The 2,492-nt window shown below is 37.4% G+C and overlaps 1 pseudogene; it reads left to right on the top strand.

The window, feature by feature from the left end:
* The first annotated feature begins 345 nt into the window (after positions 1-345).
* Positions 346-1,669, top strand: LOC106794376 (subtilisin-like protease Glyma18g48580; annotated as a pseudogene).
* The last annotated feature ends 823 nt before the right edge of the window (positions 1,670-2,492 follow it).

The raw sequence follows: 2,492 nt of genomic DNA on the forward strand, positions 1-2,492 counted from the left end.
GCTCTATAACTCCATGCTCCTATCAATGCTCCTCTACGGCATGTTCCTGAACGCCCCCATTGGGAAAAGAGGTTCTAGTGCTGGGGGCCTAGGGTTAGGGTTTGTGAGAGATGTTGGATGCTCCATGCATTGATGAGTCTTATCGCATGCTGTTGGAAGCCATTCGAGCACAGTGACGACGTCGTTAATGCCGCCGCTGGAAGAGAATGCAAGGATGACCTCCTTTGGTTCCGTGACATCGGAAAGTTTGCCATCAGCGATTTCTCCATGGCCGTCATCCAAGCCAACCAAGTCGTCGATGACCATTTTTGATGCTAAGCCCTTTCCAATGACAAGCTGAAAAGAATGGATCACTCCATTTTTTACCTTTACCTTCTTGTTTCATCTTTTTTTATTTTCCCTTTGTTTCTGAATGTTGTCTATGCCAGTAAAAAGGTAGGCCGGTTATTTTGCTTGTTAATTAGTATCTGGTTTGTATATTGTTATGAGGTTTTTACTTTGAAAATGAGGTGATGATTTTATAGATAGGGTGTAATAGTGGAATTTGGAGGATATGATGTTGGTTTTTTATTTGCTGTTTATAGTGCTACATTGTATACTTGGGAGCTCATTCTCATGGTCCAACCCCTTCATTTATTGACCTAGAAACTGCCACACATTTTCATTATGATTTTCTAGGTTCAATCTTGGGAAGGTATTTAAATTGATGAAACCATTAAATCTAGCTTAAGTTCTGGGTTAGAAGAAACTGATTAATTGTGTTGTGTATATTAATCATTCACAGCCATGAAAAGACCAAAGAAGCAATTATTTATTCATATAATAAACACATCAATGGCGTTGTGGCAGCACTTGAAGAGGAAGAAGCTGCAGATATTGCAGGTGAGAAAATCAAGTGTTTTTTGTACTAATTTTTTCTTATTATAACCTAGTTTTAAGTTAGTTAGTTGAAACAATGATTCCACTATGCAGAAAACCCAAATGCAGTATCAGTGTTCTTGAGCAAAGAGCATAAACTGCACACGACTCGTTCATGGGAGTTTCTTGGACTGCAAAGAAATGGTAGGAACACAACATATGGCAAAAGGGAAGATTTGGTGAAAATACAATCATCAGTAACATTGATACAGTTAAACTTTATAACGACTTTACCATACTCTATTTTATAATTCATTACTTTATTATTCGTAAAATTAGTGTAGTCTTTTTTACACTACTGCAAAATTGATATTCTACAACACGTTTTCAACGTCGGTGGTGCAGAAAACGTCTTTGTTTACAAGACAATGCCATTTTAGTAAATATAACTTGTATTTCAACTACGTTTTTGTTAAAAATGATGTCGAATTCGCTTTACAAAAACGGGTCAATAGGCACGTCGTTGTATTCTATTATTCAAAGACGGTCGTTATAAACACCGACCGTCTTTGAAATTGAAGCAATTTAATTAATTTCTTTTTCCCTCACGAAGTCGTATACCCTAGCCCTCGTCTGAGTTGCTTCCTTTCTCCCTCTTCATCTTAGTCGATTGTCTCCATAGGCTTTCCAGCACCTCCGTGGTGTTATTTTCATTTTGCACTACCCTTTCTCCCTCTTCGTCATAGTCGATTGTCGTGAAGGCTTTCCAGCACCTCTGTGGTTCTCGCGTGTGGTTGACTACCGTCTTTGATCCTCGTCTTTGATCAAGGTTTGTTCCTCATCCTTGATCAAGTTCCATTCCTATTTTATGTTTTTTTTTCTTTCTTTCGTTTGTAGTCTCATGTTTTAACTGAAATTGTTGATTTATTCCATATTTTGTGAATTTAGTCATGGTGAACCCTAATCGCAGTATCCTGTGAGCGTTCCTATTTGGTTTGTCTCCTCTTCTTCGATTTGTCAACATCACAGTAAGCCAATGGTTCGATTTTGCATTTTAATCTCTTCTTCGATTTGTCTCACCTCGCCGTCATTGGGTCACTACTTACTATGGAGGCCATGTAAGTAGTTCTTTCTCTCTACTCAATTGCGACATTCATATGGATATTATTCATTCCGCAACATACCTTTTGTATATTAATTATAACTTTTAGAAGCTATTGTACTCAGCATTGGGTAAAATATTCATTCATTTTCTTTCAATAAGATATTCATTCTGCAAATTAAAGTGGTTCACGAACCTTACCTGAGGCTCTCCTTTGGTGCTCTTGAAAACATGGGAAAACAGAGCACACAATTCTCTGCCCTCAACTACATCCACCTTGCACTTGATTTGGATGCTATTTTTTTTATCAGCCATAAATGCTTGGAGAGCCCATTGCAACTCTGTGTTTGCTGCACTATGAAGGTATTGAATCTATAGCCTTTATACTTGGTATATATACAGAATTTTCTCAACAACCTCGCATATCATGTACTGAATTCAACATACCACATCTAGGGTTCTCTTTAAAATTTTCCATATTTGCATGTTCATGTTGAATCGTATTTATTTCTCATGTTATATATCCAGACTA

The sequence above is a fragment of the Glycine max genome, chromosome 9 (genome assembly GCF_000004515.6).
Source record: "Glycine max cultivar Williams 82 chromosome 9, Glycine_max_v4.0, whole genome shotgun sequence".
Lineage (NCBI taxonomy): Eukaryota > Viridiplantae > Streptophyta > Magnoliopsida > Fabales > Fabaceae > Glycine > Glycine max.